This window comes from Struthio camelus, chromosome 2 (assembly GCF_040807025.1).
Source record: "Struthio camelus isolate bStrCam1 chromosome 2, bStrCam1.hap1, whole genome shotgun sequence".
In the NCBI taxonomy this organism is placed as follows: Eukaryota; Metazoa; Chordata; class Aves; order Struthioniformes; family Struthionidae; genus Struthio; species Struthio camelus.
This window is the reverse complement of record NC_090943.1, coordinates 65,725,401-65,747,820: the sequence shown is the minus strand read 5'-3', so window position 1 is coordinate 65,747,820 and position 22,420 is coordinate 65,725,401. Positions and strand designations below refer to the sequence as shown.

Below are 22,420 nucleotides of genomic sequence, written 5' to 3'. Positions count from 1 at the left end.
AAGAGCTCAGACATATAAATTTCCATTATGGAAATCTCTAGATGTGAAAAGCTTGAAGAGGCTTTTCTCCTGCAGAAGAGGTAATGTGTCCTTTCTCAAAAGGTGTGAGCCATGTTAACAGCTCGCTGCTACCAAAAGAAAATGCTAATTCTGTCACGGTGTCTATGTCTCTTACCTTGTGCCAGCTTGGTCATTCGTTATACCTGCTCAGGGCTGAGTCTCTAACCAGGTAGAAATCTAGCTGGTGTGCTTGTTTTTCCTGACTTTTTTTTTTTTTTCCTGGATTAGAGAATGGGATCAGCTCATGGAAGCATGCAGTGATACAGCAGAAGAGCTGAGCCCTTCCAGGGAAAGGAAGGGGAAGAAACTGGGAAGAGAAGAATGAGTTATTACCTTTGCTTTCAGTGGTAGCAAACTGCTGGGCCAGCTTGGCTGGAGAAGCCTGGTGATTTTTGTGAAGCTCCAACATAGTGTTTCTTTTTTTTTTTTTTTTTCTTCCAATTCCAACAAATGTTACGGAGTTGTGCGAGCCAACACGTATAAAACAGCTAGATCTGGTTTTCCGCAGTGTCTCCAGAGGCTGGCTGCATATACCAAGGATGCCTGTTGGAGTGGGTTTTCTACACTGGGTATGTGTGCTTAGGAGCAAGAACTTGGGTTAACCTTAGGTATCTGATCTGAATACAACCCTGAAACGTGAATCTGAATGACAGTGTCTTTATTCACGTCTTTTTTTTAGAAAATTGACATGTGTTGTTAAGATGTTTTCCTAAGATGAATAGAAAATGTGTCAGTGCTGGGTGGGTTTTTTACTGAGCAATTCAGCCGTAACAAAAATGTTACTATTGCTCTTGTACATTTTAAAAAAAGAAAGAAAAAACACTTCCCCAGTTTCTGATGATTATATAAGTAACGTGTAGCTGTATCTTGTTATATGATCATCATAAGCCAGAATAATTGGGGAAGTAACTGTGGTAATAAATCCATCATTATTCATATTGAAATATTAAGCGTGATAGCATTGGTGTAAGTATGAACAGCCATGAGAAACGCTGGAGATTGGTTGATTTGCCTCAAAACATTGCAGTAAAACACTCTTGCTTCAGCCCAGTCACAGATTGAAATGTTCCCCACCCACCACCACCCCGGACCATCTCTCGTATCTGGAGTCTCACTATTGTGGATTTGCTTGTAAGCTGGTTCAGCTACACAGCTATGATGAAGAGAGATTTTTTTATAGCGAAAGTCAAAGAAAGGCGTTAGAGTTGCCTGCGCCTATCAGTAAATTGTCTCAGTAGCTGTCGGGTAGATCTCGCCTAAATAACCTCTTCTGATTCTTCAGGGGCTCTCTGTGATACTTCTTAAGGGTTTTTCCTCCTTGCTAAAGCTGATGTGCTTTAGACATTTGGGGGTGGAGCCTGCAAACCAAACACCAAAATGAGATGGTTCTTAAGTAATTTCAGTTACTATTCTTGTTTGCGATAAAAGTGAGCGAGAGATCTGGCTTATCTGTTACTTAATAATGTGGAATTGTTTTTGGTGTGAGGTAACAGATCGTACCTTTCCTTCGTCTTACCTCATAGAGCTTATGAAGACCTAGAATTCAGGTTCTCAGGTTTTTGACTGTAAAGCAGTGAAGGGTGTTTGTCTTCCGAAGCACTTCTATTCGGTCTTTTCCATAGTTTAGCATCAAACACATTGAGCTACTTGACTACCTCAGTCTTTCTGGTCAGGTATCAACCGTGTTATGCGTAAAATCTTGGGTGCTGTGAGGAAGAGATCCGTTTTGGGCCTTCATTAAAGAGATCTGCCTCAGTCTAAGGTCAGGTTCAGTCTTTTGCAAAATCATTCTGCAAGAAAGTTACAAAACTTGTATTAAAAGTTCTCGCCATCCCCTGTGTTTTGCTATGAATATTCTATATGAGCTGCTGAATGACAGGCAGGATTTGTAACAAACTTTACTCGTAACGTTTCAATCACTTTGCATAGCTATATTTGATTTTTGGGCATTAGGATGAGAGGTAATGAATGACAAAGAAGTAATTATATGGGCATGCCAACTTGGTTGCCTACAAACGTCAGGTTTCTTTGCTCTTGCAGCAAATCTAGCCAACTTGACGTGGCTGAAATCAAGCAGATGCATCTGTGCTGACTTTGGCAGCTATTCAAAGAGGGCTTGTCTGGCCAAAGAGAAGCATCTATGGGACCCCCCCCTCCCTTGGCCCCATCCCTTCCCGAAGTGTGTGGGGACTAAAGCTTCCTTCCTGTGTGCTACTGTGGCTTGTCTAAAGTCAGAGTTTAAGTATGGATCTCTGTACCAGCTGCCTGGTTAGGGTGAATTTTTGCTTAAACCTATGTTTGAGCCGTAAATCATTGCACTGTGTGGACAACAGTGTTTTTATCCGATAGCTGGTTTTAGTTTACGTCTTTTCACAAACTATGTGACTATCCTCTAATCCCAAATCTACAGTTTTAACCCTATGAAGCCAGAAAAAGTAATGCATGCTTTATGCAAGGAGCCTGCTAACTCTTCTGAATCCTGGCTTTCTGTACAAAAATTTCCTCTTCTCTCCCTCCTGTTCTTGGGCCACAACTGCCTCAGTGCTGCTTATCCCACAGCAATATCCCCGTTCGACTTTAGCACTTTAGCCTGTGACAATAATGCCTCCCCTCCCCACCGCCCAAATGCCCTGTTTCTCTCACGGCGTTTTTGGGGGTATGTATCTCTGTGCGGTGAGAAATGTCAGAAGTCCCCCTGCAAGTGACTCAATACAGGGAGCTGGAACTGATGGTAAGCACCAACGCTGTGGAGCAGAAGAGGAAACATCTGAAGGATTAGTAGTAATCTCTTCCTGCGCTGGTCTATTTTGAAGGTGAAACAGAATATTTCTGCAATAGTTTTGAGTAAATCTGGACAATCTCGTAGTGTCTTGAAAAGGAAGTAGGTAGCCTTTCAGAAGGACCAGCTGGCCGTTTGTGCTTTGTGTTGTATTTATGTACTGTACAAAAATTACACGTCAGAGCAGGTTTTATGGTAGCAGATAAATTTACATGAGACAGTTCCTGGCATACCTACCCCATAGAGACTTGCTTTTGAAGGATCTTTAATGAGCATTGAAGTAGTTCCCTGGCACACTGGGGTTTGGTATAGATGTTATAACTAATCTGTAGATAAAGTTGACCACTTGATGTAGCACAGAAAGTGGGAAGACCAGGGAGTAAAAAGGAAGTATATATTGCTTTTTGTAGTCAAGCTAATAAACATTCTTCTGTGAGTTAGGATTAGTGCATCATCAGTGTGATTTCAGTTGAAGTTTATTGGATTAGTAAGTGGAATATGTACTCTGACTATATTTCGTTATACAGTCCCTTTATGGAGCCTGAGAGGGGCATATCCGTTCTATAGTCCCTTAAAAACTTTTAGGGTTTCTATGCAGCATTCTGCGCTCTCGCTGACACTTAATGATGAAGCCCTTCAAGAGTGTGGTAAGCACAGGTACATACACGGCTCCTTCAAGTCAGATTATGGAAGTTGGAGCTGTAGTGTTTTAAGCTATGGCAGGGCACCGTTAGACTCTGTAATATCTTGGCAGCTGTGCAGTACTCTAACCATGCGTAAAGTTGAAGGGTTTGGAGGAGTGAACTTCAGTTTTTCTTTCCTATAGTCTTCCTGGATGCTTTTGAAAGTCCTGCTGTAACTAGATAGCTCATGCAACCTGATACCATAACCGCATTGAATGAGATCCCTAGAAAACCAATGACTTAAAGAAGCCATTGCATTAAAAGTGACTTTCACCTGGGATGCTGCCTCAGAAACCTGTTAGTAGTTTAAAATTAACCAAGTACTCTAACTAGCTTAAATCTTAATGACTTCCTACCACTTTTATTGAAGAGTCTGCTTACATCCTTGTTGCCTTAATGCAGCCTGGATTGCAAGGGTTTTTTGGTTTTGTTTTGTTTTTTTAATCAGTGAGGATGACTTTACAGCGTGGCAAGAGTTGTCAGGATAATAAAGAAGTAACCTGATCTGTATAAACCAAGGCAGAGCAGCCTGAAATAGCTGTATCCAAAAAATGACCTGAGCAATACAGCTTTGAATTATAGTGTGTCATCTTCCACCAGAGAGCACTGCAAAAATCTCCTTGCACTTTCACATCCAGAGAGGATTGAGCCATCTCGTTGGGGGGGGGGGGAATTGAACAGAGACTAGAATGCTGAAATATAATAAAAATGTAAGCTTACCATGGATTTGAACACAAATGAACACCAACTAAAATGTTTTTTTTTTGCTTGTTATTGTGACAGTTGACTCAGTTCTTGTAAGTGGACCTCTCTCTGCTCATGTGGGTGTTCACAGCAGCAGAAGTGAGGGGAGAACTACTTTAAAGGCAAGAATTTGGGAGGCATGACGAGACCCTGGAAAAGAGAGCATAGACAATGGCAACGCTGACGTTACTTTAAACTTTTTTTTTTTTTTTTTACTTGACCTGATTTTCCAGGAGCACCCCCTTTCCAGCTATGTGAGGAGGAAGAGGAATCAGTTTGATTTCCGTGGTGGTGTGGCTATTTCTGGTATGATGGATGGATAAAGCAAATCAGGCTCTTTTTCCCCCTCCTTCCTCTGGTGAAGATCTGATGGACGGGGAAAGAGCAAGGGACGACTCTTAGCTCACAGGATGGCTAGACCCTAGCTCTGAAAATGCCTAGCACCGATTACCTTTTCAGAGTGGTGATAGTTAGTTCTTAGAGGTGCTACTAGCAGTCAGTATGGGAGACTCCTCCTGTTTCAGGGGCAAATATTTTGCCTGTGAGATTCCTATATATTCTATTCCACATCCACGATTTGTGGAAATTAACTTCTTTGCAGTGATTATTGCCGCTTCAAATGTGGCGGAAGTGTTAGGAAGAAGAAAAAGGCCGGGGAGAACCAAGTATTTATACCACAATATGCAGTAAACATCCCACTTGCGATACAGGTAGCTAATTCACATCTAAAACTTGGACTGACTTCAGTCCTGGTCTAAACCACAAGTGTCACTTTTGAGTAGATGTTTATTTGCCATCTCCTGTGGTCTGGTGGCAATTTGGACAGCCAAGAATTCCCGGGTTGACCACACAGTGAGGTGGCTAAGCAAAAATGCTGCTGGTTTGAATGCAAACAGTGGAAAGTCTAAACTCTGTGAAATGGCAATGCCTGCCTGACTGTCTTGAAAGCCTTTTCTTTTCTTTTTTTTTTTTTTTTTTGTCTTTGCCCCCAGCACTGTCACTCTAGGAGTGATTGGCGATTTACCTTCCTGGACTGTCAGCCCAGTTCTCCAAGACCCCAGTATCTGCTGTTGCAAAGGTGCAAAGCAGGGAGAGGAAAGTCCTTCCCGATAATGAGGGAAGGGCAGTAGTGCTAGTGTGGTAAATCCACACTGGGCCCCTCCCGTGCCTCGAGAGCTGAGCTCAAGTTTCTGATCCTCCTTGTTGCTGTGATAATTGCATGTAATTCCTATTTTCTAAAACAAGAGGCCAGATCTAGTCAATGGATTTAAGAAAAACTGCATAAAATACCCTTGCAGATATCTCTCCCTGAATCAGCATCTTACTCTAGCATATTCAACAAAACATGGCAAGTTGACTTTATTTTTGAGACTCTATGATGTAAAGCAAATGCGGTCCCAAGGCTTCCCTTAAGACCTTGTGGCTTGCTTAAATACTTTCCAGGTGCATAGTTGCAGGCTAGACTTAATCTCGTACTCGGGAGGAGTGTATTTGGAAGACTTATAAAATGCATATCCCAAGCTACTTTAATTGATGCAAATGCTGAAGACCAAACTGGGGGAGGTCCAGGTGTGTGTGTGTGGAAAGAGAATTGGCTGAATATGATGATAATGTCTGCAGTTACGCTGAATCACACGAGAGTTTGTTCCCCAAAATGTTCCCATAGTTTTTATGTATGTGAGAACAAATATAAACACAGCTTGGAATATGCTGGGGGATACAGTTCAATGCTCACAATAATTTAAAAAAAAAAAAAGTGGAAGGTAAGAGTTTTTTTCTAACCTCTAGAAACACTTCTTGCACAATAAATTTCTTGCCAAGCTACAGAATGATTAAAAAAGTGGTGCGCTAACTTCACCGGTTAATTGTGCCGAAATAGACGAGATGACTTTCTCCTCCGTTTTTCTGGAAGAAGGTATTTCACTGCTCTTTGTATCCTTCAGAAACCTCTGACAGCCAGTGAACCTCGTGATTTTGATCTGCGGTTTTAGATTGTGGTTGAGTGTATAACTGCGCTCCAGCCATTAGTCAGAGCAGTGTTTCTGCTGTTTGTCCTCTAGAATGGAACTTGAGCAAAATACCCAGTGCGGCTTGCTGCAGGGTCTTGGCTCTTTATTGTCAAGTTTGCGTATGTGTATAGTGCTTGGGACATAGCCAGATCCTCCTATCAACAGAGGTAAGTACGTTGGTTAGACCTTTTTTTTTAAAAAGGTATTTCTACACGTAGGGTTTGCAAAATGGTGCTTGAGTTTTTCCAAGGCATTTCAGTGCTGAAAGTTGTAGAAAGCATGTGCCTGAAAATGTGTTTTTTAGTCCAGATGCTTTAGCTGATGTTCTCTTATCAGACAACGTCTTTATAAGAAAGAGAGGAGGCATAACACATCAGTTCTAAGCTTATTTCTACTATAGCACAGTTCTAGATCTGAAGAAGAGACTTTAGAGAGGTCAACTAGTCGATGAAAAACCTGAAGTATAGCTGTGATTTCTGACAGCAGTATGGTGATGATGGGGAAACTCCACGTCCTCCCAGACGGTCTGTCTGTTGACTCACTGTTTTTTTTTCCTTTTAGCAATTTTGATTTGATGTTTTTCTTTCCTCTTTCCCCAATGCCCTCACACCACACCCTCCCTGCCCTCCACCCAGTAATGTTTTCCTAAGTTGTCTTTGCTGCTTTTTTAACCTTCTTGTTTCTCCTCCTGAAGCTTGTGGGCATGGAGAACAGACTCTTCCCTCTCTCTTTGCAGCAGGCTTTTATATCAGCATGACCCTCACTCATTCTCCTCTTTCAGTTGAGCTTTTTTTCCCCTCTCTCCCCCCCCTCCCCCCCCCCAGAGGTCATGTTTTTCTAATCCTGTGATGTTCCTATTGCTTTCCCTTGGACTCTTTCCAGTAGATCTTTTCCGAAACTTGCTGAAAACTGGATACATTATCAAGCTGGAAGCTTTATCAGCTCTGAGTAGAAAACTGTTACTTCACGATTCTTGCATATGTTTCTCTAAATGCATTCCTATATCGTATTTATCTCAACAGAGAAATCTCCAGTTTGTCAATCTTGCTTTGAATTCAGTTTTCCAGCAAGCTGCCAGATTCTTCCAAGTTAGTAGCTTCCCCAAGTCTGAGGTGTCACTTTCTACTTAATCATCTAGATTATTAGAATAGAATAGTATGGGACCAGGGCAGACCTCAGCAGAGGTTATTTAGTATGTCAGGCTGTTCGGTGAGTCTTTATCCTTTTATCATTTGCTCACAGTCAAAAAAAATGGAGAGTTATACAATCACTTTTAAATCTACCATAAGATGATTTTTTCTTTGTTTGCTATGACGTGAAGTTTTCTTAACTTGCTCATGAGAATAGGGTTTGAATCTTTTGACTTGGTTTTGTTGTTGTCCAGATTTGGTGTCTACTGCTTTTCTGTCCTCAAAGTATGTTATCCTACCATAGTAGGAAACTGAATTAGGTTGACGTGGCTTATCCATAAACAACCAATTGGTTGATTCTGATCTCTTGTTTTCTTTTAGGTGTTAACAGACGGATTTAACTGCAATCCAAGTGCAAATAAGCAGCAGCTATCATTCCCCAGGTTCTTCTCTCCCCTCCCACCTTCTTAAGATATCACTGTTTGCTTTTCTCCAGCCTCTGTTACCTTGTCAAACCTCTATGAACTCTCAGAAATAACTGCTAATCGTTTGAAGCTCCTGAATGAATTAAATCAACATTCTCAGATCAGCTGGTTTTGATGAATGTAACTGGTGTCTAATCTGTGATTTCCTTTATGCATATATATATATACATACACACACATATATGTTACATACCATCATAACAAATATTAATTTTTTTGTAAAGACTGATTGGAAAAATGCGATGCAATTCTTGGCTTTCTTGCTACCCGTAACAGCTTTCTTGAGAATGTGGTGAGTGGACTGACCTTTCCCTTGAATGTTATCTTACTGCTGTGGATTTGCAGAAAGAGGCTTTTTCATGTCTCCTGATTCATCTTCACTTATTTATTATGGATATTTCAATAATTATGTCTTCAAGCTGTTGCACTTTTCAGTAGTGCACTGTGCATTGTAGTGCTCATGGGTGTGCTTTGCTTGAACTGTACAACTAGTGAAGGAGAAAAACTAATCGTTGCTTGCTTTTGATCATATATGGGTAAGAGCAAAATTTAAACATCTCAAATCTGAGGATTAACTGGAAGCCAGTTACAACCCAGAGCAAACGTTCGGTGGCAGGAAGCTCTTTTCAAATACAAAGGCAAGTTCGTTCAGCAGGCAGCACCCCACTGAAATAGTTAATGGGCAAATACCAAAAGGTTGAATCTTCACCTCAGCTGCTTTCATTGGATTTGGTTTTGAGAATATCTGAGCTGGTGTCCACGATCAGCTCAGTTGTGCTTCATAAGCAGTATAAGGTTTTGTATATGGTGGTTCTGCTGCTGTCTGAGACATAGAATCATTTAAAAAGGGAAGTACTTAAATATACTGATGACCCCCAAATGGCTAGATAATCATAATGATAAGCTAGAGGTTTGCTCCTGTGTCATAGCCAGATCTAGAAATATATTGGATAAGGGCATGTTTATAGAGTGGAGACAGTGAAAAATGATCATACTGTTCACAAAATAAGAACCCTTTTGAAAGGAACGTACAGTTTCAGGAACACATGGTCTAGTGGTAGGATGCTCACGGATTCCGGTTGGCTGGCAGTCTTCCCGCTCCAGGCAGGAGCTTGTCCTGAAAGCTCTTTATGGATAGAGTTGGCTTCCCTTCTCCGAAGCACCTGATAAAAGGACACATTCCTTGCGGAGATGTGCTCTTCCTCGTCTAGCAAAAATGCGCTTACAATAGAGCACTGGGTAAGAGGCGGGAATTCCGCTCAGGGAGACTCTGTTGGCACAGCGTGTGGTTGCTGCAGGTTGCCCTCCGCTCGTCAGGCCCCAGGTGACCTTGTTCCAGGAATGCTGCCCCCTTTGGAGGGGAAGGTGGGATGTGCAAAATCGTTACTTTGATCATCTCTCAAAGTAGCGAGAGATGCAGTAGCATGTTGTTGGTTCAATGCTGCTTATATAATCCTCTCGGTAAAGATAAATAATTTAAAAAGCAATTAACGCAGGCCTTCTGCTTCTTTAACTAGTTTAAATTTATCAATGATGTCTGTGTGGTGGGAAAGGGAGCAGAAGAGGGGATAAGTCACAGGACATATTTTAGATTTCACTTTTTTCCAGTGTCCCAGAACTTGTACAGCCTCATAACAAGCAAAGCAGAAGCGAAGGACTCGCATTTTGATTTGCTGGCGATGTGTATATCTCTATCTGTGCCTCTACAAATTATTAGAATACCAGGCAGCTGAAAATTGGACTACTCGTTTCTGAAAGTCAGTTCTCATCTGGCAGCATGACTTCCTGACTTAAAGATCATCATCTTCAGTACAAAATATTTTGATTCCTCTTTTTGAAGCATTCCTCCTTCAGCTGCTGCCTCCATTAGCTACACAAGAAACTTAACTTTCAGTTCGTTCCATAAATAGTTATACATTGGATCAGACCTGTTTGTTCCCTTTTTTGAAGGCATGTATACTGGAACTGTAGAGGAATGGGCTGTTACAGTGACTGTCTCTTTAGAGCAGACCACCAGTTGCAAATGGCATCTGTATTGCAATGGATAACATGGCACAAAAGCTGTGTTTCCAGCCTCAGAGATGATTTGGAAACAGCAATTTCTATTCGGAGAGCCTCTCTCTCTCTCTCTCTCTCTCTCTCTCATATACTTGAGCTGCAGGAAAACATATCTTACATCCTCAGAAGGAAGAAGTATTTTCTCATTTTCCATGAAATGACTTATCAGAGTAGATGCCATTCCTCCTAATAGATGATCTGTAATTAATGCATGATATTACATCCTGCTAAGAGAAATTTGACTGCCTCTTTTTAAACTAATCAACGTTACCCAAAAAAAGCCCCTGCTCTTTTCTTGTCATATTGATTCTGTCGTCACACAGTAGCTGATAGAGAGGCTTAAAATGCTCTTTGCTCTAACAGCAGAATTAGAGTGCATAAGCCTGTGCCATTTTTGGCTCACCGTTAGTGTTTTAAGTCTTTAAAGTTATCCACCGAAGACAACGAAGAAGAACAAAAGTTGGCCTAGATATGTGGCATGTGTGTTCTTGTTTAATATCGGAATTTCTGGTATGGCCAGGGACACATGCCAGCTTTTGCAGTACAGGCCGCAGTTCAGATACTTAAGTACTATACTAAAAATAACAGGACTATTTTAAACTGGGACCCAATTAGGAAGAGAATAACTTGTTGCTCTTCAATCAGTAATCTAATGTAGTAGGCAGACAGCGCAATGTGCAAGTAAACTCTACTGTTTTGCTTGCAAAGTTGCCAGTTTTGACACTGCTTTCTCACTGTGCCCCTTAGACACTTTTTGCAGAGGTTGAAAAAAATCCACTTCTTAAAGGAGACTTTGTGTGCTTTACTTCAGATTTTGATATTGCAGTGTTTAACAGCATTACAGCTTTTAATCCGGCAGCAGTGACCTGGGAAATTCCTAGAAGGCAGGGGGTGGAAGATGAGAGAAGCAGCAAAATGCCCTCAGCCTTACAGCTCGCAAGCTTTGCCGCCCTTTCCTGCGGATGGGCAATGACAGCAAGTGCTGAATGTGAATCTCGGCGAACAAGGAGCAGAGGGACTAGTTTGGAGAAGGAAATTTTTCCCTGCTTCACCTACTAGTGACAGAGGAGAAGGGAGTACGGTTACTGAAATATGCTGCTGCTGCTGCTTGCTTTCCTATGTCAAGAAGTACAGTGAAAATAACTCTTGCACGCTTTAAGCACCTGAAGCAGAACATTACTTTACACTTCAGTAATTTCTCTCCATTGGTTTTGTTTTTGATGCTGCTGCTTACTGCCATCTTTTATTAGATCAGTCAGATTTCAGTGAAGCAAATTAAAGGAATCTGAATTTCATTGTGCATGGGGGGGGGGGGGCGTTGGTGGGGAACATGCATGCTCCAGCATCCGCATCCTCTAGTCTTGGAGTGCTTCAAAGTGAACAGCTGCCTTTGGTCCTGGATCTCTGCTGCTCGTCAAAAAGGAGGTGTAGATGAGGCAACGCTTTAGGTAGCCATATGCAAATGTTGAAAAGAATTGTGCTGATGCTCGAGATGAAAGCGAAGTGCATCTGAAATTTCTCTCTTTGTTGACATCTTTCTGGCATGCTATTTTGAGTACATGAAAAAGCCAGTCTCTTTGGTGTTATGACTCTCACACTACTTTGAAAGCAGCTTTTCATTTTATTCAAAATAAAAAGCTGATGGAAGAGGAGTTCAAGTCCTTGTTCAACTGTGGACTCTTAAAAGCTTTTGATACTGTGTTGGACTTGCAGTATGTTGTGATTTCAGGAGGATTTTATCAGACATGTGCAGAAAGTGTCATGCTCTTTTTAAAATCTTAGATTTTTGATTTGCTCTTGTCCTTGCCTGAAGTGCAGATGCAGAGTGTTCCTAGCTGCTGGTTTCGAGGCAGCACCCTCATATTCCATGCTGAAGCATGTCGCATCTTGGACATAGTAAACTCCCATACAAGTAGTGGGAGAGGCACCCTAGGGAAGCAGTTTGTTTTACGTCGTAGAAAGCCAAGTTTTATGCACGTAACTCACAAGTTACTTATATTCCACCTTCTGCCTACTGCAGCAGCCTGCAAGATTTGCTGTTAAAAGTAAATGTTATATGGAGGATGCCTAGCAACTGTAGCTTTAAGTCTGTGCTGTGTCTGTGTTGTTCAAGGCAAATCTGTTCACTGAATGCGGCATTTGCTCAAGGACACAGAGTGCTGGTGCTAGAGGTGCCACTTCTTGCCCACTGTGGTGCGGCTGCTCCTCCAGCTCTCATTCATGATCATGGTTAGATTGATGTCTTAACACCCATAATTCACAGCTTGGAATATTAATTTAAAAAAAATGTTAATTTGAATTGCCATTTATTCACATAAACTGAAATATGCTATATAAATGATGCAAGCTGAGGAGCAAGTAGCCCTCCGTTCTTTGGGTCTCCACCTGGGGAAGTGACCTCGAGGTGAGGGACGCCGAGGTGGGCAGCTGGGAACAGCAATGTCTCGAATCCCAGAGCTCGTGGGTCAGAAACCTGCATTCGGCTCGTGTCTGTGCTTTGAACCTGCTGGGTGACCTCAAAATCCTTTCCCTCTCTCTCTTGGTTTCTTTATTAGAAAGTGGAGTTGGTATAGAGCTCCTTTGGGAAACCTCTTGAAAATGGGAAATCTGCGTAAGAGTGAGCATAATTCTGGCCGTTTCTCTCAATAAGAATAGCTGGAGCGGGTCAGGCTGTAGGTCAACCAGTAGCAGTTTTGTGTGTCTCTGGGCACTTAATAGCAGTTGCTTAGGCAGACAGCCTGAGAAGAGTTTTCCCGTGTTTTAGGTACTTTGCTTCATGGTGATCTGTGCTGCAGTTCTCTGAACTGGAGTATATATCTCCATTACTATATTCGCTCTCCCTTTATGGGCTTTTTCCAGTAATAACCCTACATTATTATTTTAATGCAATGATGTTTTTGATGATCAGAGCATTTCATGCGTGTTTCTTATCTATTTCTAATCCATTGTAAATCTGCTACTTCTTCCCCTTTTGAGAGGGAATAATCATTCTCTAGGCATTTTTTCCATGTCATTCATGGTTGACTAGATATATGTCCTGTTCTCCCTCAGCCCCCCTTTTGTTCGGGTCGGGGGAGGGGGGGAAGCTTTCAAGTTAAAAGATCCAAATCTATTAGTTTCTGTTAGTTCCTTCTCTTTTGTGTTTTTCTCTGTACTTTTTCTAATACCATTTTAGTGTTGTAACAGCACACAGTACTCAAGAAGTGGGTGTGCCCTGAGTTTAATGATTTTTGTCATGATTTCTGCTCTGCTTGCAGTAATTCCTTAATTCTTAATGCTTTATTATGTGACTTATTCCAAGGATGCACAGAGGTAGGATTATTTCTCTCTTTATGCATTGACTTGTGTTTAAGGGAATTGAATTTGCGTTTCCCTCGTGATTGTCCATTCGCTCAGGATCGTGCTGTGTCATTCCACTGTGCTTTGCAGAAAGTTCTAGCTCTGACGCCTGTGAATACTTTATATTGCCGGGAAACTTCCTATCATCTCACTGTTCATCCTGTTTCAGATCGCCTATGAATCCACTGAAGACAGCGGCCAAAGCAATGATTCTTGTGAGATTCCTTGTATGGAGAAACCTCACTGTTTTCCTACCCTTTAATTCTTACCCTTCAGGTAGCAGCTAAGGGGGGAAACCACTTCTCTAAACTGTGGGAGACAAGGTTCTCTTAAGAGTCTTTAGTTAGGGGATATGGTCAAATGTGTGCATGTGCTTTTAATTAAGCTGTATCAACTAGACCACCCATCTGCATGTGACTGTATCACAAAACTTAAGACAAGAAGCAAATCTTCTCATGCAAAAACTGCATTGATTCTTCCTCATGATATCATATTTATCAATGTCTGAATCATTTTATTCGGTGTTATAGTTTTAACTAGTTCTTCTGGTATCGGAATTTGCTTACTGGTTTGCAGTTCCTTGGGTTTTCCTTGAACCCACTTTTGAAGATTGGTCTGAGCTTACCATCTTCCATGCTATCTCCAGACCAGTTTAAGTGTGACAGGTGCAATTAATAGTTTGGTCGTTTTATACTTTACTTCCTTAAGAAATATTGGTTGAATTGTTTGTATTCTAGCAGCTTATTACTGTGTGTGTGATTTTTTTTTTTTTTTACAGTTTTCCTAAAATATCTTCTGTTAGAGGTTGCTGAGTACAGTCAGCTTGGAGACTGATCAGAGGCTGATGACTTTCTGCTGCTTTTTTTCCTCATAAGCAGAAGCATAACAACATCTCTTAAGGACCATTTTTCTTTTAGTTCCTTATCTTCTCTTCTATTGAGAAACCTTTAAAAAGCTTGTAAGTAAAAAAGCTTGCGTTTTGGCATGGGAGGGAGGAAAGGTTTATCTTACTGTATTTTACATTAAAATTGGTAGCAATTTCCTTTCCAGTCTGGTCTTTAGCTTTGGCCTTAGATCCAGGTTAGCTCTGGACATTTGAAGCTAACCATAAGCATGAAATTGGTCTTCGGTATCCTGACTTCTGGGCCTTTTGCCCTACACTGTAGGGACTGCCTTGTGTAGCATCAGTACATCCTGTGTTTCATTTCTAAACTTTAATGTCCCTCTTCTGTTGCCTGTTGTCAAGTTACTGGGACATCAAGTTAACATCTTCAGATATGCTTTGGCAGAAAAAAAATCAAAGGAGCATGCTACTTACCTAGAAAACATGGTCTCCATGTTCCAGAGCAAAAAGTACAAAAGTCCTTGGGACGAGCAAGAAGTCTCCCACTAGCAAAGAAAAAGAACTGGGAGGTTCTCATGTAGCTATTGCAGTGTTCCTAGCTCAGGCTGAAACATTACTTTCTTGTCGGGTGTTGGGAACTTGTTTATGAAACTTAATAGTGCGCTGTGAAACTCAACACTTAGCTGCTTAATACTACAGGCCGAACGATGCTCAATGAGGTGAGCAGGGTGCTTTGTATATCCACTGTTTCAGGCGTCTTGAAGCTCTAAATAGAGCACTTCCTTAGCTGACATTTGGAAGCTTCACTTGCTCTCAGGGAAGGGAGTGGGGGGGAAGGGAGGGGAGAAGAAATCTTGGTGTAGCAGCACAATTCCATAGCAGATGTATCCTCCAAAAAATAAATAAAGCACTGAGTCACTCGTTCTCTCTTTTTCTTCCAAACTGCTGGCCAGTCCTAATACCCTTGTATTTCATGCAGGAGGGAGAAGACAGACAATATTGTCTTTTTATTACTCATACCCTGCAGGACGCTATCTTCTTCACGAAATACGGGTGGCGTCTGTCTGTCTCCACTTCATGGGAAAGATTAACGACAATTAAGGTCAACAATTAAGGTTGTGAAAACCTTTGAATAACTGCAACATCTGCTTTTATACTAGGAAAAATAATAAAACGCTTGATTTCTAATTGCCAGCAGAGTACTTGCTCATATCTGTTTTGTAATTGTGGACTTATGAAATTCACACTGTTAACCAGTCCCTTGCCAACCAGTGTGAGTTAACAGGGATCTGCATGAGTATTGGTTTCACCAGGAGCTATACACTGAACCTGAACTGCAGCAGAAGTGGAAATCATATAAGACTGAGGACCTAGTGAAACCTGCTGTGGTATTAGTGTTCAGGTGTTTCCCAAGATAGCCTCTGTGTGTGCAACTGGCCCCTCGCCTGAGGCCCTGTTGTTGACCACGTGAACTTTCTGATGTGTTTCAATGTCACATAAAACCGGTTTTCCAAAACCTGCCATAGAATCTATTTTACTCTTTTTGAGACAGAATAGGGTTGTTAGGGATAATTTACTGTATCTCAACTGACTAGTCATATTTCCATAAGACCCTTAAATTTGATGGGAGAACACCTGGATTTGTTCTCAGATACATGTTTCTCAAAGTAATCCTTGAAGCAGGAGTGTAAATGATTGTCTTCTAATGCTTGTGGACCTTTTGCTTATATATTTGTACAGACTTAAAGAAAACATTCTCCGGTTTGGAAGCATTCATTCAGATGAAGAGGTTTTGGTATAAATGAATAGCCTCCTATGATTTCTGATAACTAGGAATCGCATATTGACTTCATTTATCTGACCGTGCAAGGTAACTTCTTAATGCCTCCAATCATTTCCTCCATGGACACGTGCCTTCCCTCCAGAGAATGAATACTTTTATTCTTCTCACGTGCTGAAAACTGGAGCCTGGTCCGTCCTTGCTTGCAGGCGATCGCTACTGAGGGAACTGTTTGTGTTCTTATTCTGCACAAAAGCAAAGTGATTCTGCTCTTTCTGAGGCTTTTTTGCACTTAGTGCCGTATGAGATGTTCTTAAACCTTACAAAGCTTAACCTGCTAGGCAGAGGTCTATACCAAGAGGTTGTCAGGGATCTGTCATCAAAGACTGATAGAAAACAGCCATGCCTTTCCATCCCTTAGACTATGGGAGACATTCAAGTGTGCTGCTCTGGGTTTGCTCAGTATTTCTACTTCCTGCTCTGTAGGCAGTGATTTTCTAATACTCTATACTGCTTTACTCTCACTGCAGCAACTTTTCTGACCAGTGCTACTACTTGCTGCTGTGGCTGCCCCTTGCAATAATGGGAAAATGATACCCTTATTTTTCTGGTTTTAGCCTCAAAGTTCTGAGTAGTTGGGTTGCCATCTACCAGAATATCGTGCAACCTGCTGTTACAGAGAAGAGGGTTACACTTCAGCAGGAACAGAACGTGACTGTTTGCTTGTACTTTAGAAGAGAACAGTAGGAAGGTTTACAACTGGAAACTTCTCTGGAAACTGCAGCTATCTCCCCGACCAGGGAAAGGAGCATGTATTCCCTATTGAGCAGTCTTCTCAAACCTGGCTCTTGCTAGGTGTCCAGCTTCAATAAACTTCTGCTTCTCTCTTGTATTTTGGGAGAGGGAAGGTTGGTTGGTTTGTTTGTTTGGTGGTTTTTTTTTTTTTTTTTTTTTTTTGCATAATGAAGAGGTTAACATTTAGTTAAATGAGATGATAGCTCTTGTGAAAATGTTGTTGCTCATTACAGGCTATCCACTTCTACGAATTACTAGGCTAGAATAAGACATCTAGGCAAAAGTACTGCCAAAAACAAGCCCATGATGACTGCCAGGCCATAAAATTTACCTAAGAATAAGAATGGTGTAAAGAGGAGAGACGACTGGGCGTTTGTCTGCAAATTCTGTAGTACTGCTGCTCATCTGAAAGGAAAAAACTGCTACCAGGTAGGCATCTCTTTCAGATTAGTAGGCAACTGAGCCTTAGATGAAGGAACCATTTGTCCTCTTCCAGTGACAGAAAGTAGCATGAAAGCCTGTGGTAAGTGTTTGTCTCAAGCAGAAAGCTATGTGAAGCCACTCTTCTTGCAGAACTGGATTTTAATAAAGTAATCCTGGAAATCAGTAGAGCATTGCAGATTAGTGAGGCTGAAATGAAAATTGAGACTCTTCTGATGCGTCTGCCAAATTGATTGTATTAATGATGAATAAACACCATTACAGATCAAAATACAAAGGAACAAAAAAGCCGTTCCTCTGAGTTGCTATTTCATCAATTAACAGTAGCAATTGGAAATTCAGACTTTCTGAAATTCAGGGAGGCTTCTGGGAGGGAGCTTATCTGCTGCCTTTTTGATGAGAATCTTTTGTTTTCTTATCCTGCAGAGTATTTTGTGAGGAGAATTTCATGCTATTTTTGAGGAGGAAATCATGGACAGAATCTCTGCCTCAAACAGCAAAGGAAACCTAGGAAAGAGAACTGAATGACACTTTTGTTTTTTTATTATTATGGTTTGAGGTAGAATGGTTGCAACAGAGTTCTGCCATGTCAGCTGAAGGGATTCTTGCTTCCTTATACGTTCTCTACTGCTGGTAAAGAACCTCTTCATCTGCTTGGTTTCATACACACACACACAAAATGTGTGTACATATATGTACATAGAGAAGGAGAGAATCCTAGAAGATACTGGGAGAAGCCAAAGCTTCATCAGGATAAACTTGTGCAGCATGAGGACTAAGAGTTTGGAAATGCTTTGGAAATTAGTTTGAATTATTCTCAATGTTGTTCTGAGATGATGAGTTTGAAGTGACAGTGCTGTAGTATATGGCTGTATATCTGGGGTGGGATTCTTGTGGGTGTTTTTGAGTGTCTAGACTGTAGATGCTTACATCTGAGCTAGTTTCCAAAATTCCCATTCTAATCAATGGAGAGAAACAGGCACTCTGGACGTGCCATTCTTCTGACCTGTTATAGCAACCGTAGAATGAGATGAATTGCATGTAAGCATTACCTGTTTCTCTTCACGAACTGGTGTGACAGTGCAGAGGTGTATGTTTATCTGTAGCCATAGGATATGTGATTTTTTTGGGGGGGGGGGTCTTCCCCCCCCCCCCCCGTAATACAGATTTGTGGTCAGTTCTGGACTAAGCTCAGACTCACTGTTCCAGCAGATAACGTACTGCTGGCCTATAAAACAATGTTGTATGTGTGGATGCTTATACACTGTCTTCTCCCTTCTTTCTGTGGCTGCTAATACCAGTTGGACTACCTCAGGAGGTGGAGACCACAGATGGGGCCTATGGGGGGTTCCGAGCTTTTGGAATATAAATTTTTTGTGGGTTAAAATACATTGGTACCTAAGATGAGAAATTATGGATGGTGCTTTGATGGATGGAGCCTACACTTTTTGAGAACAAATATTCCCTGTTTTTAGTCTGAAGGTTAACTAGGGATGTTTCCAGTTTAAGGCATATTTAGTTAACCTTTAATGCTGATGACGTTCATTGTTTCATGCCTCTGCTATGTCTTATAAGGCCTGAAACAACAGATTTCCTTTACGGCATCCTGAAAGAACAGGGAAGTAGCTCTTAATGTAGGTGGCTTGGCAAAATATTCTAGTCAAGTATTTGGCCTGCTACCCAGCCTTCGATATGTAATCTTTGGGTGCTGCCAAAATACCATTCTAATTAAGTTGACATAGTCTATAAAGCCTGGGTGGTATTACTTCAGTTTTCTTCCCTTTGCTTTCCAAGGCTGCATTTTTGAAAGGGTTGAAGGAAGCTGTGACGCTTACAACCTCACCAGAGTCCTCATGTAGCCAGGATTGCAGGCACCTTGTGACCTTCAGGATCAAAGTAGGGAGTAGTCTCGGTTGTCTTCTCTCTGCAGGTGCGAGTTAACAGCAATAAATAAACGTACATTAATGCACGTGGAACATGTGATCAGTTGGCCAGACTTCGGATTTTATTGAACATTAACATATTAACCCTTCTACAAAATATTAACCTATTCTCTAAGTTTATTTTCTGTGTATGCTTAGTTGGGAAAGCTATACCCTGTTTGTCCCAGAGTGGTGTGCTTGCAAGCAGGTCAGTATACTTGCTTTTGAAATGTGGAAACTTAAGAAAGGGGAGAGGAAGACCTTTATTTTTGTGTGTGTGGGTGTGTGTGTTCTTGCTTTTTTTTTCTCTAATTTAAGAAATTCCCAGCCTTTACTTAAGAACAGAGCAGTAGCAACTTTGAAACCAGTCACGTCCTGAAAGTCAGCATTAGGCTCTGTTACGACACAGATTGCCCTCTGCTAACTGTAAATCAGCCATGGGTTTGAAGCTTGCATGTTACATAATCTGTCAGATGCATTTGCTGGTATTACAAAATGCTCTCTTTGCTCTAATAAGAGTTTGTTGTCATCTGTTAGTAAAGCAGTATTAAAATACATATAACTGACATCAACATCTTAAAATGGTAAATATTGTTGTGATTGAAAATGCTCTGTCACTTCTAGTGTTGCATTGCACAGGAGTGATTGAGTAAAGCCTCAGAATTGTAAACTCCCAGCTACACTGGTGCAATTTATGTATTCCAGTCAATCAAGGAGGTATATATTGCTTCTGATTCCTTTGGGTTATGCACTGTGCTGCTTGCATTTCTGTACGAGATCCCTCTCCAGTAAGACTGGATTCTCTGCTTATCTTCAGAGCAGCACAGTGTTTGCTGGAGTCTCCTCCTTGTGCTCTTTGCAGCTAGAAGCTGAGCTGGCTGTCATCTGCTCACTTGGGGCTGATGTAGTCTAAGGCTCAGTTACATGGTTGAGTTACTTGTGGCTTTAATGAGTTCTCACTTACCAGCTACACTGTGGTAACTGTCCTATTCTAGTGTGCATGACAAGCAAAATGTGCTAGCTTATTTATTACTTATTTATTCCACTGCTGCATTTCAGCTGGCTTGCGGTGATTTTTTTCATCTTAACTATACATGATCAGTTGAATTCTTTGGAATCAATCATATTTTGGATGATGTCCCTGGGAAGCAAAATCCTCTGTAGGGTGAATTGAAGTACTGTTGATATTGGGGAATGCTTCTGTGCTTACAGCATGCAATTTTTCAGTGACTAAACAGAAAGGCTCTCTTTAGAGCATTCTAACTATGAGGCACAAGAGGTATGTTAAGAATAACCTGTGCACTTAAGTGGACCCCTTATTAGTGAGTAGCGTGCTGTTTGAATTGAAACGTCTAAACTTGCCCTCTAGCTTCAACCATTTATATGGTATTAGACAATGTAAATAAACTAGTGCTTATGCCCTAACATAAATTACAGATAACTGTAAAAGCCTCTGTCAATTGATTTGCTTTAAAAACATGAACCTTGCTGTCTAAATAGAAGCTTTTGATAATCCTAGTTAATAACTCTTCAGAAAGAAAAACTCCTACTAAGAGAACAGCAAATGACATGTGTATACTTACTGATTGTGTGTTCACTGTTAGTTTTAAGCTCTGTAAAACATCAAGATGAAAAACCTCTCTGACTTCCTGGCTTCATGGTGCTGCTTCTCCCAACTTTTTAAAATCTGGTAAACATATTTTGACTCTCCTGAAAATTTCACAGAGCAGGAAGGACCTAAGAAGGCACGTGACCGTTACTGATACATATCTGTCTGCAGCTTTCCTCTGTGCAAGCGTGGGTTTTAGTTTTGAGGTCAGTGTTATGATCACTGCTCTGAAGATGGTGTTGTGTTGGAAAGGCTACCAAGTTCTGGGAGAAGCTTTGCCGAGCCCTCTGCGTAAGTCTTGCTGAGAAGGAAACTCCCTTGTAAAAAGCGTCCAAGCAAAATAAAGTGGTGAATAACTGCAGTGACTGAGGAACAGATCACTTGGGTGAAAAGGACTTAAAATAGCTCATGTGACTAAAGATGGCTGCTTTTTTTTGGTTGGTTGGTTGATCATTGTTTCAGTAAGAAAGGGAGGAAGGGCTTCTGCATGCTCTGGAAGGTTCTCCAAAATCAAGCAATGTTGAAGAGAAGTGAGGAAGCGGAAGCAGGGAACAGCGTTTAGGTGCTTGAGGCTGCTGCTCTGTTAATTTGAGAGTCCCTTTTGCTACATCTGTATTTATGCATTTCAACTGTTTGCTCTCTTGACTTTTGCAGTCAGGAGGCTGGGGGGGGGGTACATCTGTGGGGAGCGTCCTTTCCACTTCCCCCTACTAGCATGTCAAGATGAGTAAACTGGATAAAGTTTTTCAGTGTAATGCTAAACAGTATGCGTGTTGATTAAGTTGCATTTTCAGCCATAATCTATAATGGTAAGATTTCCTTCAGTAAAAGCTAAACACAATGCATGCATGCCAATTAATGCATGCTATTTGTATAGAATTTATGAGGAAAAATGCCTTGTGAGGTCAGCAGCTCTTCCAGTGATTTAGAGCCACTGACTTTCAATGTCCTGCCCCTGCACAGGAGGAAGCACTATTCACGCCAGTGGAAGGTGTAGGAAAGGGCAGAGGCTTAGCGTGTTGGATCCAAAAAGAAATACTTTGATAAGTATGCAACAAAAGTAGACTTTACTTGAGTTGATGCCACAAGGAGGAAAAAAAGTGCCTTCTAGAAAATGCAACCTTATATTTTCTTGGAGACTTACCCAAATTTTTATCTCCTGTGAGATGCCTGGGGAGCAGCAATTCTCACAGACCTGCAGTAGGAAGGATTTGCCAGCTCCTAATGGCAGCAAACAAAGAGGAGGAATGTTCACCGGTTGCCGGAGCTGGTGTAATCGTTTGCTGCTGCTGGGAAGGGGTGATCCTGTTCCCCTCTTCTCCTGCCACTTATTCTGTGGCAGCTGAGCTGCTTGTCAAATCTGAGTTTATTGCCCTTGCTTCTTTAATAGAAAACTAACCCAGGAGAACAAATGGCACCACAGAAAATTGCTTCTTTTGCAAATTGAACTTGTTGTTAAGCACCGCATATGGCCAAAGGAGGGGAAAAGGAGAGGTGCCACAAAGCTGCAGGGGGAAGTGGAGAAAGAAAGCAGAGCAAGGGATGAGGAAGAGAGTGGGATGTTCCCTTCCTGGCAGTGGCAAGCTATTAAATCATCTTAACTGTTGTATAACTTCACTCTAAGTCTTCAGGTTGGATAACAACAGCCTAAAATAACAGAGGGGAATGTTATTTAGAACATTTCCCAACAGTCAAAATTTTGAATTCTGTGATATAAGACAGACGACTAGATTGGGCAAAAA

The 22,420-nt window shown here is 41.4% G+C and overlaps 1 protein-coding gene across 3 annotated transcripts in view; it reads left to right on the top strand.

The window, feature by feature from the left end:
* Positions 1-22,420, top strand: part of GRB10 (growth factor receptor bound protein 10) — a 157,811-nt gene that overhangs the window by 10,409 nt on the left and 124,982 nt on the right. The window contains exon 1 of one of the 3 annotated variants that reach the window (XM_068936136.1): positions 19,254-19,277. The exons of the other annotated variants lie outside the window; for them this stretch is intronic. The gene's annotated coding sequence lies outside the window, so the exon portion shown is untranslated. Of the gene's footprint in view, positions 1-19,253; positions 19,278-22,420 lie in introns of those variants that run through there. 3 annotated transcript variants of the gene reach the window in all.